Source organism: Larus michahellis, chromosome 1, assembly GCF_964199755.1.
Source record: "Larus michahellis chromosome 1, bLarMic1.1, whole genome shotgun sequence".
Taxonomy (NCBI): Eukaryota; Metazoa; Chordata; class Aves; order Charadriiformes; family Laridae; genus Larus; species Larus michahellis.
Window position 1 is genome coordinate 147513469 of NC_133896.1, and position 13027 is coordinate 147526495.

Sequence of the window (13027 nt, forward strand, 5' to 3'; positions counted from 1 at the left end):
TGAGGGGAATGTTGTTTTGTCAGCATGTATTTCTTTTCATTGACAATAATGATAACTGAACCCGATTTGTGCAGATACAAATATATCCACTTAAAAGACATTTCTTCATTTCAGAATTCCTTTGCCTTTTAAGTTGCAATGGCAATCTACTAATTATTCCCAGAAAGCTGATATGCATCTGTCTCATCTGTCTGAAATTGCAGTAACGTAAGTACTTTAATTTCTTTCCCATGCACTCACTATAATACTCTGACTCACAGAGAATTGTCCTCAGGTTCTTCAGTCATTTCCAGTCTAGACTGGGCTGAGTATTGTGTGGCAAAATGTTAAAGAAGTAAATTAATGGTGTTCTTCCTCTGCCTTTCCACATTTCTTAGTAAACTTGGGCTTACCATATTCTAATTGTTACTTTCTAGTGAGGTTTTGCACTAGAGTACTGTTCTTTTTAGAAGTACCTCATTCATTAATCTGTTTAAGTTTGTGAGATATATTATCCAAGCTAGTTGCATTTTGGTGGTTTTATTTTCTTTATTTCAAGTCTTTTTGGCAACTATTTAGTCTCTATTTTTCAAGCTGGTGTCATTTTTCCTTTGAGATATTCAGAAAATATACAGTACTTTTTAAACCATGTGGTGCGGTCGACACGCTGGAGGGAAGGGGTGCCATCTAGAGGGACCTGGACAGGCTTGAGAGGTGGGCCCGTGTGGACCTCATGAAGTTCAACCAGGCCAAGTGCAAGATCCTGCACCTGGGTCATGGCAATCCCAGGTACAAATACAGGCTGGGCAGAGGATGGCTTAAGAGCAGCCCCGAGGAGAAGGACTTGGGGGTGCTGGTAGCTGAAAACTCAATATGAGCCAGAAATGCACACTTGCAGCCCAGAAAGCCAACCGCATCCCGGGCTGCATCAAAAGAATTATGGCCAGCGTGTTGAGGGAGGTGATTCTACCCCTCTACTTCGCTCTGGTGAGACCCCACACCGAATACGGCATGCAGTTCTGGAGTCCTCAGCACAAGAAGGATATGGACCTGTTGGAACAGGTCTAGCGGAGGGCCACAAAGATGATGAGAGGGCTGGAGCACCTCTCCTATGAGGACAGGCTGAGAGAGTTGGGGTTGTTCAGCCTGGAGAAGAGAAGGCTCCGGGGAGCCCTTATAGCAGCCTTCCAGTACCTGAAGGGGGTCTACAGGAGAGATGGGGAGGGACTCTTCATCAGGGAGTGTAGCGATAGGACGAGGGGTAAAGGTTTCAAACTGAAGGAGAGGAGATTTAGATTGGATATCAGGAAGAAATTCTTTACTGTGAGGGTGGTGAGGCACTGGAACAGGTTTCCCAGAGAAGTTGTGGATGCCTCATCCCTGGAAATCTTCAAGGCCAGGCTGGATGGGGCTTTGAGCAGCCTGGTCTAGTGGGAGATGTCCCTGCCCATGGCAGGGGGGTTGGAACTGGATGATCTTTAAGCTCCCTTCTAACCTGAACCATTCTGTGATTCTATGATTGAATAGTTATTACTAACATTTCCACCCATATGGGGGTAGTCTCTCTGTTACAGCAACTCTGTTTTTAGCTGTAAAACAGCACACACTGAGCTGTTGACCCTGTGAGACTGCCCCAGCCTCTCTAATATGCACTTTTCTGAACCAGCAATGGGATACTATTTAAATAAGACATAAATGGGTGCAGTGCAAGTAGTAAGTTCTTAAGGAGACCTTGTTTGTTTCTATGGCACTTCAATTCTGGGTGCTGTTAGGACCTCGTCTGTAACTTAGTGTATGAACATCTCTAATATGACACCTGATGATGGTTCTACGCTCAGCAGTGTCAGGATACCCGTAGTGCTCTTTGAGACATTTGCTTGGTGGCTGTCCTGTGCTTCAAATTCTGGCAATCCATTCTTACCACACAGCCTTTATTTTAGTGATAATGCTTACTTAGTTGAAATCACACGGAAAGACCAACTGAAAAAGCCTTGATAGTCTTCATCAAACCCAGACACTCTGAACATTTCTGGCAGCAGTCTCTACAGGAGGTGTGTCTGAGTATAATACTTGTATAGCACAGTTGAAAGGGTGAGCAATGACCAAAGTCACAGAGCAAATGAAGAGAACAAATCCCCTCCAAAGATAAGGTTACAACCTTACAACAGTAATGTGTTCTGCATTATCATTACTAAATCCATACAGACTCCCATAATATCTACAATGTTAAACATTCCCAGACTACTTTTGAATAGAAAAGATCCCAGGCCTGGCTGCGGTCCATCTTCATCATATGACATGTCTTTCTCAGATTTAGCGGCCTTCTCTACTGGCCTGTTGATCACATTTTTTTCTTGATTTGGCTAATCTTTCTGTTCAAAGAGGACGTCAAAAAAACAGGCATGTGGTCATAGGTCTGATCTAACAGGAGATGGTCAGCAGAAGGGCTGGCTTTGGTAGAAAAGCACCTCTTCAGCAATTTCTCCTTCAGGTATTGGTAACTCTAAGTGAGATAAAGTAAAAGTATGCATGCCAGCTGCAAACGTCATCTGCTTCTGCAGGACTATATGGTCTAAATCAGTTAAAAGTCATATTTTGTTGCAATACTGTGGTGTGTTAACTTTGGCTAACCACCGAACTCCCATCCAGTTGCTTGCTCACTCACCCTCCTTAGTTGGGCAAGGAGAAAATAGGAAAAAAACAGGAATGAGAGCTCATGGTTGAGATAAGGACAGGGAGATTGCTTACCAGCTACCACTGTGAGCAGAACAGACTTGACTCGGGGAAAATTAACTTTCATTTATTGTCAGTTCAAACAGGTATGGGTAGTGAGAAACAAAAAAAAACCATTAAAACCCACCTGCCTTCCCCCAGTCCTGCACAGGTTCCACCTCACTGCTGCGCTTTACACTCCTTTGCCTCCCCGAGTGGTGCGTGGGGATTGGGACTTGGGGGCGCTATGATCAATACATGAGTGGTTCATCTCCACTGCTCCTTCCTCCTATTGCTTGTTCTCTGCTCCAGTACGGCTCCTCCATGGGCTGCAATGAATCTCTGCTCCATGACAGAGCACCTCCAACCTTGGTGTTCCCTCTGCTTTTTCTCACTCTTTTTGCTCCCTCCTCCTCTCTCTATCTAGCTTTTCCCCCCCTTCCCCCACTTTCTTAAATATGTTTTCCCAGAGGAAAACATATTTCCCAGAGCCCTTCCCTTGGCTGCTGGGCTCAGCTGTGTCCTGCTGTGGGTCCTTTGGAGCTGGCTGGAATAGGATACAGGGCAGCCCCTGCTGTCTTCTCACAGGGGCCGCCCCTGCAGTCCTGGACACACCTATCACCACATCTGGCCAGCTACACCAAATGCATGTTAAAATACATTTCTAGTGCTTTGCTTTTTCTTCCTAAAATAAACAGAAGAGTGAATTAAAATTGAGCTCACGTAACCTCTGTACAGTCATTCTCACCAGAAAATAGTTACAGGTCAGAGCATGCAGGGACATTTCTTGCTCTTTAACTTAAATAGTATACTTATCAGAGATAATCACCCAGTCAAGACAGGTTACTAGCAATTTCAGGAGAGGAAATATTGAACAGTCTTCATGTGATGTACCCAAAAGAGGCTTTGGTTTAAGTTTGAGGCTATTTTCCCAAAGCTGAGATCCTAATTCATATCTACAAGTCAGTTGTTATTAGAAAAGTCATTCCAAACCCACATCTCTAATGTTAACCATCTAAAAATCATATCCAAGTCTAATCCAGAGTCTCACCCCAGAGAGCGAGACTCTGAATTATCCAGGGGATAATTCATTTGCTCTGCCTTATGGGATGAGATTCAACTTGTAACAAGCACCTAAGTCATGACAAGTTCATTAATCCTTATTCTCTATGACGGGAACCCAAGGTTATAAGCCCAAACTTAAGGATTTTTGACAGATACCTAAGTAATGTCAGATTAATTTTATCCTCCTGATGTAGAGATAGATCTTTTCACAGTGCTGTAAATGGCTTCTGCACTGATACTGGCACTGTTAGTTTCAGTGGTGGGGTTACCTACTACAAATTAGCTAGCTCTGTCATGTTTGTAAATCTTTATCTTCCTCTTAGGTTTTTCTAGCTATTGGAACACTTATGATGATTCTTTAGAAAGAAACCTTTGTTAACCTAAGGAACAACTGCTAAAAAGGAAGAAAAACATTTAGCCACATACACTTGCCAGATAAAACCAAATGGAAGTGGTTTAAATTAATGTGACTCAGCCTGATGCAGGGTGCAGCCTAACAGAGTGATGACAACCCTGACTCAGCCGGGCAAACTTTGAGTCCTCTTGTGTCAAAAGAGCTGGTACTGCTTGCATGATCAAGTACACTAGTAAAGGTTGTAAAAGAAGTAGTGCCTGGGACTGAAAAGGGATCTGACTGATTTATTAGTTAGCTGATCTGGTTGCACACAGGGAGGTGAGCAAGCTGATCTGCGGGATAAGGGCAAGTAGCATTGGACTGAGTGCAGGAGAGGATCTGGAAATGTTTGGCAAGCTTGATCCCTAGTGGAAGCTACAGCTTTGAGAAATTGCCTCAGAATGAGAAGCAAGTCTCATTGGGACTCTCCAGTGTGCTAAATGGGGAATTACCTAAGCTTCGCAGTTGGAAATGACACCATAGAGGGCTGCGTCCTTTCATCTTCTCCATCATAAAGGTGTGTGTCCTTCTTGTGGGACTGAAGAAGTGAATCATGGACAGACTGCAACAGCTGTGAACCTCTCCAAAAGGTAGGTCCTAACATAATTTCTTTTTTAAACTTCAGACAAGGTTTATCTCCTTCTCTCAAATTCTTCCCAGAGGTGGAAACTCTCCTCTGTGAAGGAAGTCAGGGCTGTGCTACAGCAGCCCTCCTTTGACTGACGCATTTTAACCCAGTTTCTCCTCCACCTCCTTCATTTTCTATCCAGTAACCCTCAAGCAAAAAATGTATTATTTAGTCAGAAAAATCAAGTACCCTTCTCCAGGAAACTGCAAAAAACCCTTGAACTCTCAAATTATTTTCAGGCAAAGTTGTGAATTTCAGAAGGCTCTTCTTAACAAAACTTCCTAAAATTTAGAATAAATCACATTTGCCAAATGTCTAACATTTTAAGATTTTATCAAAATCTTTACAGATTTTTTTTAGCCAATGACAAATAACAGTGCCTGTAGATAAGTCAGTCTTTTGGGGTGAGAATAGAGTTGCTTCAAAGAGCACGTGTAATGGTTGCTCCAAACAGAGCTATGGCAATGCTTCAGAAGTGTCGTGATGAACAGACCCAGCTCACTGTCTTTCAGTGTGATTTCTTGCTCAGTGCGTTCTCACTGATAGCAGACTGAGAGACCACAAGAACGCAATGGAAGAATTTTTGTTGATGAGCTCCAGATTAGTAATAAGGAGATAGAAGTCTAAATAAGCACAATTATCAAGGTTGACCAATATTTAAGAGTGCTGACCAGAGAGCCGAGAAACATATCTTTCTCTAATACAGAATGAATTTTTGAAACTCTCTGTAGGTGAAGCAGCCAATGAGAATGATTTTGTTAGACGGTTCAATTGTAAAGAGGTTGACATGTTTTGGAACTGAGATTAGCAGAAGCTGTTTCACAAACAAGTCATTTATTTACTTGCACTTGGCAGTTGGATAGACATTTTCCCGCTGCCTGTCTCTAGTGCATTTTATATCATCAGACTGTTTGGCAATGAGTCAATTTTCTTTCAATTGAGTGGTAAATGCTGCTTTTCACTATTGTGATCTTAAGCAACTAGAGTTTAGTAGGGGAGGAGTGTCACAAGAGTGAGAAAGTTCTTCCAAAAATGATGGCTGTAGCAGGCAGATAGACACTTTTCCCCTCCAGATTTGACTGTAAAGGACACAAATATGCTTGTCTTCACTGAGTACATCATCTGCACATCTATGTTGTCTTTCTTGGCTTGGCAAAGAATGCCCCATGGTAGCACTAGAGACTCCTTATCAAATACTGCTTTATGAGTCGAAATAATCAGATGGAGGATGCAGAAGGCAGCACTTTACAAAATCTTCAGTAATCTAGATAGGAAGCAGCCTTTTAATAATGATTTGTGAATCAATAGAAGCTTTGCCAGAGACAATCCTAGTTCTTAAATGTCAGAAGAATGAAAATTAAGACTTGAAGTTTAAAGATGTTATAAGGCTAAGGATTGTTTTTGAGCACCTGAAATGTTTTCTGCATACCAACTGGGAAGGAAAATAGAATGAACCATTCTGAAGGACATTCTTAAATGAATTGTATAGAAGCAGCATGGAGAGAAACTAATGATGCTCCACTAAAGACATGGGAGAAAAAAAGGGGTTTATTCAGAGTCCATTGCTTTTTTCAATTTGCCAGTTTTCAAAGGTTTTATCCAAACAGGGGGAGCAGGGATTGCGTTTGTAACAATTTTAGGGGTCTGAAATTCAATTGCAATGAGCAGAGATCTAATCAATGCAGCTTACAGTTTGATTTATCAGATTTACTGTACAGGTCTACCTGAAGGTGAGATGAGACTTGTCCTCACCCAACCCCTCCTCTCTCTCTGTGGTTCACTCATTACTTTAGCTAGATCTCCATTAGATGTGATGGATATCTGGACAACTAACTTCTTGTAGATGACAGTTTGCAGGTGTTCGAATCCTAGTCCTAAACTGTAGGATTAATACAATCCCCAGACTTTTGACTGAGGAAAAAAAAGAGCATATGTATCTTAACGTATTCCCCATCTGCCTCCTCCCAGCAGTGTCTGCTCCCTCATTCGTTCTCTGTCCATGCACTATGCACTCCAGGTAGCTGCTAAAATCCTGCAGGAATGGAGTACAGGTCTAGTGGGAAGATAGTCTAGACTGATGCAGTGGGTTAGTAGCTCAGTTTCATCCTGTTAACTGGGAATGCGGAGTGATAAACAGAATTAAAGAAGGAGGCATTGAGGTCTCTGCCTCTTTGAGATATATGGTGATATACGTGGATCTTAGTGGTTTCAATACTGAAATGGGCACATCACACACCTGTGATGATGCAGAGTTGCTGTTTGAGGCACAACAGCCATCAAATGATTCAAATGGACTCTAAGAGCTAAGCATAAATAAAGGTTCACATGACAACATGCGTTGTTAGTCTCTACACACAGAGACTACACAGTGTACAAGTTTGTAGCTGATTAAATATGTATGTTAAGTATTCTGTTGTCAATGTTGAATATCTGATCAGGAATATTTGCATAAATTAGCAATCAGATGCCAATATATATGCTCTTAAATGTCTAAGAATTTTCTCTGTGTTAGGCTATATTTTACTAGTTCCCTTGAAAGAAGGGTAATGGTTATGAAACATAGCTTATCTTTTATAACACAGCAGGCTCTCTTCCTAGAAATATTCAGGATGCATATCTCTTGTTTTCACACTAAAAGATAAGCCATTATTTCAAGCCTTACCCTCTTAGGCTGCTTGTCATCACAATTGTGATTCATCACTGATCTCACCATCACCCCAGGGGAATTTGTATGCATAATGAGATATCAGCTCCTGACCAGTGTTCTGAATTTTTCTAGGTATTGACAAAGTTTAAAATGGAAATTTTAGATTAGTAAAAATTCCTAGCTATTTCATCTATTTCCGGTGTGATTTGGATAATTTGTACAATCTCTCCCTGCCTCAGTTCCTCATTCGGAAAAGCTTAGGGCTCTATTTTATCCCCATCTTTTCCTCACCTTTCCCTCCCCCATAGCAGTAGTGCATATCCTACAGTAGGTGTTAAATGGGTCTGATTTAGTCTATTGGATTTTTAATCGCAATATTATCAGCACTCTCTTTTTAATTCAAACTTGATTCCTCCTGATTAGCTGAGAACAAGCATGTCTATACAGTATTGTGTACCTTTATAGGGCTCATTCTCACTCCTGATGCAAAGTCAGCGTACCCTACAGTGTGCCCCAAACCTGCACATTGCTGCCTCATAAATCTCTGCATGTAGGATTTGACTGCAATTGATATTAACCTCTACAGTTGTAGACAAACAGAGAAACCAGAACAGAGGTGTTGTATCAGAAGTTTCCTTTTACTGTCAACAGTGTCAATTTTCTGTAGCTGGTAATTTTTGGAAAGAGACATCTTCTCCAAGAAATTACTTTCTCTGGCAAGCCTTGCGTTGATATATGTACATATGCATCTCTCTAGTTTGAAAAGTGTTACAAAAGTAATCCACAACAAAAGAAATGCTACATTTTGAGACTGCCAATGCAGAGTAGAAGGCCACATGGACAGCTGCCATCCCTGTTATGTGAAACAGAAACATGAGATCAGTTTCAAAACAGGACTAAGAGACCCAAATGGTGGTAATTTAGTCATTGCAGTAGAAAACCATGATGTCAAAACTCCCTTCTGCTAACAAGCACATATTACTTTCAGGACACTCTGTTTACCTTACTGATATCCTTGAAGACCGCCTCACTACCCCTTTGCAGGCAAACATTTCATTTTCAGCAGACCAAATCTCGGAAACTTCATTTTCACATCAGTGCAAAGCAAAAGATGAGGTTTTCCCCTCTTCCCCGTTTGGTGTAAACAAAGGTTGAACTAAAGAGCACCCCAAATGCCCCCATCTCATGATTACAAACACTGGTGGTGCTGACACAACAAACTAGGCTTTGAGGGAACATGAGAAGGGAAAACCCACGTCCTTTAGTCACACGCATGGGACTTCGCTGGAACTAGCTCAACTCAGGGTTGGGATGACTATGAAAGAAATGGCTGCTAAGTACTGAAGTTTGCTTAGAGCATTGGCTTTATGGATGACTAAACCCTGGGTCAAGTATTGCACAGTGCTTTGGCTTTATGGAAATTCTTAATTGTATGACACGCCATTTGATCAGCCCAAATCCACGTGTTGTTCCAATGCAGCACTTCGATGAACTGGAACTTATTCAGTTCAGCGTGAGAGTCTACTAAGGATGGAAAAAGGTTTTGAATTCCTACCATTCTTGCTTTTCGGAATAAATTAACAATGTGGGAAAATTAAATAAAAAATAAATCCCTGAGGTGTAGCTTTCTTCCTTTTCATCTTTAATTATTTTAAATTATAAGAAAACTCCAGAAAACATACCACCAGGTAATTAATGGCTTTTCTCTGAAGTCAGCAATGGTAGTATTTTATCGATGTATGAAAACTGAAAGAAACATGCTGCAATTACTAATGTGTTACCATCAACTCAATGTACAAACCACACTTAAACCGGATAAAATTTACGTGTTTTGCTAATAAGCAGAAGAAGAAACAATGGGAAATTAAGTAAGTTTTCTACATTTTAAAAAATGAAGTACTGGGCCTGTGGTCAGGTTGGCTACAATTACCATTGGATTTGAGATTCTAAGTCACACTCTTCTCACTTAAATATATATATTTATAATTATATTTTATATATAAAATATTTATATATAAAAATATATAGTATATTATATATTATATAACTATAGTATAAATTATACATTATATATATTTCTATAAATTATATAAATATAATATAAATATAGTCAAAGTTCTCAAGAATCATTTGCCTCCCTTCATCTGGTCTGTAGTTAGAAAATATGGGTTTTTTTGTACACACCCACCGTAAGTTCATGTCTGATAAACTTCAAAACCGAGGTAAAGGCTGTTGGTTTGGTCTTACTTTGGATAATTGCATTATCTAGTGCTAACAATAAAATAACACATGGACCTAAATGTATTATTTTCTAATCTAAACTGGATATAAAGCAGTCACAGTAATCACAGCAAAAAAAATATTATTAAAGGAAAGAGGCACATGGTGTATATCCAAGACAAAAAGCAGCAGTTTTAAGGCTTTGGTTGATAGTAAGAAGTTGAAACATTCCATCGGGCTTTTGTATGGTATCTTTTTGGTTGGTTGTTTTTTTTTTTTTTGTTTGGTTGACTGTTTTTAACATGTATTTTTAACCTACATACGGAAAGAATAAAAATGTTTCTATACTTAACTGTAACAACCTCTGCCTGGGACGAGAGAGGTCTTTAGGTCTCTACCACTTCACCTAACACCTCTTTGATAAGAGAGGGAGATGCACGGGATCTTTCCTCTGTCAGCATTTCTGTGCTGTGTGCCCAGTAGCTAAAGTTGGAGACAAGCAAAGCAGAAGAGACAGTTTCTATGCTTTGTACGGGAGAGCACCAGTTAGTAAAGGAAAGAAAATATATTCCTTGACCTCTTCAGCCCTTTGTAGCAGTGCTTGTGAAATGAGACTTTTAAGAGGATAACAGTTTGACCAAATCTTGAATTTTTTAAACGCCAGTAAATAACGCATTCTTGAAACCTTAGGTTTATTTTTGCACCAAAAACTGGGGTCAGATTCTCAGTAAATATACTTTTTAACATGAATAAAGAGGTATATCTGTTCCAAACCCCATTCCTAGAAAAAAAATGAAAAATTTTATCCATTATTCCCCCTCTTTCCAGGTGGAAAGCTGGAATGCAAAATAACAGCTTGTGTGAATAAAGTGGTAAGTTGATTTCAAACCCACTTATTGTCAAGGCAAGGCAGTCAAACCCCATAGAATGCCACTCATAACATGCTGCTATGGCTTGCAATTTCATATGTGATAACTGCAAACTAAACCCTTTTACAAAGTAAAACAGGCAAAAGCAGGACAATTTCAGAGACTAGGCTGGGCAAAGCTTCAGATATGGAGAGTAAATCAGACAGTGATATCTGTTCAAAATGCAAAATTTACTTGTTCTTGTTCCTCCATTAGTTCTGGGATTTTTGTTTATCTGTCTAGTTTGTGTTTGTTGGTTTTTTGTTTTGTTTTTTTTTTTTTATTTGGTGTGCAGTGAAAGATGCTTATTAGCTACTGAAAAAACAGAATAATAGCAGGTAGGGTATGATCTTTCGGAGATTTTAATTTCATAGCCACCACTTGCACTACGTGATTTCATTTCTTTCATAATCTTACTTTTCCTTAAAAGATACAAGCTCATTACAATACGTAAAAAGTTTTGAAATCCTCCTCTTCCGTGTGCAAAGAGGAAAAATGGTAACAGCTCTGACCACTGAGTTAGTCATTCAGAGGTGCGCCTCTTTCAAGGTATTTCAAAGAACTTAGGTATGGTTCCAGTTACCGTTCGCGTATTCAGAGGTGCGCTTCGGTCCCACAGCGGGAAGTGGCAGTGGAAACGGGCTTTTCTGAGGGGGTAACTTGCGAAAAGGGAAGTCCCTTGCATCAATTTCTCATTACAGTCTTAAACCAAGACATTCTCCAGTGCTGACCTCTCCTGCTTCTCAACCCAAACGATGCACAGGTATCCAGGATTTAACATGCGTTTAGAAGAAGGTAAGGTTTGAAAAAAGGATGTAAACGGTACTGCTGTTTTGACTCTTCAGCTATCCAGACCTTTAAAGTGTATTTGACCTATATTGTTTATTTCATTATTCCTTTATCAGTTTCAACATTGTCTACTATCAGATATGGGCGCTTTGAAAAATATGAATCAACAGTCTTAAATGAAGCATAAGTTTTAGGCAGTCTTAATCAGACAAACACTCCTAGTGGTTTCCCTTAGCTAAGACTGCATTAGAGCCAGATATAAAAAGTTTTATTGCTTGATGACTGAATTTACCCTCTAAATTAGGCACAATATATTTTTCAAGAGCACTTGAAATCATCTTTTTGAACAATTTTATTTTTTTAAAAAAGAAAACATTAAAAAAAAATGCTGTTTCTTAAAATGTTAACTTTTGTATTTAGGAAGATATAATAATCAGCCCCACAAACTTTTCAAAAACGTCTTTATTCAGACACATAGACAGTGAACAGATCTAAATTTCAGGAAACTCAGATTTCTTGAATTTTTAAAGTTAAACAGTTCATTTTCCTCACACTCAAAGTAACGGCTCTAAGTCAGTTTTGTGAAGATTGGTTTCGTTGCTTTCATTTTCTTGCCCTGACTGTCTACTTCCCAGATTCACCAGGTGGGTTTTGCACAAGTCCTTACCATCTCCGCAGCTGCTGTGGTGTGTGGGTTGGCAGCCTTATGTTACCACCCCTTTCTCTGACTCCAGCAACCCACTAAACTAGACGTTGCTGGGCAGCAAACAACAGGCATCGGCTGTAGTTGAAGCTCTGCAATGAAAGCAAGGCGATAAACAAAAGACCAAAAACAACAACAAAAAAAAAATCATTGTAGTACTGTTTTCAAATATTAAGTGTATTTTCTTACTAAAAAGAAAGTACTGTTTGACCATGCACTGTTTAGAAAGTGATTTTTTTTTTCTTTTTAGATTATTTAGATTATTGAGATAATTTCTATCCCATTAGATTAACTGGCCTGTCTGTAAGTATATTTGGCTAGTGTGCATTTCTCCAGAGACAAAAGGACTAGAGAGCCTTTTTAAAAAAGTTTGTCAGGCAGTGAATTTTAGTTTGCACTTCGTGGACTGAACTTCAGCACCATATAATAACATAAAGCATTCCGTAGCACAGGATTACAAACCCACAGTCCTGTCTGCATATGTTTGAGAAGAAATCTCCTGTCTTTCTGCTTTCCTATGCTGGCATGAATGGAAATATGGGTTCTTTGACAAGGCGTGGATCAAAAGCCTTTTATGTATGGATGTTTTTTCATTCCCTCCTGATAACTTTGCGTGTCTTTATATTGCATTGCTTTTGGTTTGCTGTTCTCTGTGGATTAATTCATTGCATATAGACATAAGAAAAACCCTGTGGGGTCAGCCCAGGGGTCTGTCTGCTGTTCTGTCTGCAGCAGCAGCAATAGAAGGTGCTACTTAGGTATCATCCACAACTTTGGCCACCTCCTGCAACGCATTCTCCCCCCCAGCATCTACAGCTGCTGAATTAGGGTTGTTGGAGGGCACACCCATCTCTGACACTTTTTAGTAGCTTTTCTTAGATCTGCTTTCTGCAACTTTGTCTAGTCCTATTCTCAGTCTGCTGACGCTGTCTGCCATGGCAGCGCCCGTGGGAGCAAGGTGCAGGAGTTCATTGCACACTGA